This window comes from Tarenaya hassleriana, unplaced genomic scaffold, assembly GCF_000463585.1.
Source record: "Tarenaya hassleriana unplaced genomic scaffold, ASM46358v1 Cleome46, whole genome shotgun sequence".
Classification (NCBI taxonomy): Eukaryota; Viridiplantae; Streptophyta; class Magnoliopsida; order Brassicales; family Cleomaceae; genus Tarenaya; species Tarenaya hassleriana.
Window position 1 is genome coordinate 652,167 of NW_010967304.1, and position 370 is coordinate 652,536.

The window sequence follows — 370 nt, forward strand, 5'->3', positions numbered from 1 at the left end:
ACATCCTTTGCAAGCAATTCGGTCAAAGGCCTCGAAATCTTCGAGAAGTCCTTGATGAACCTCCTGTAGAACCCGGCATGTCCCAGAAAACTCTGGATTCCCTTAACATTCCGTGGAGGCGGCAGCTTCTCTATCACTTTGACCTTAGCCCGGTCAACCTCAATCCCCTTGCTCGAAATCTTGTGGCCTAGCACAATGCCCTCTTGGACCATGAAATGACACTTCTCCCAATTCAACACAAGGTTCGCCTCAACACACCTGTCCAACACTCGTCGCAAATTCATTAGACACACAGAAAAGGAGGGCCCATGGACGGAAAAATCATCCATGAACACCTCCATAACATCTTCGATAAGATCAGAAAATACAG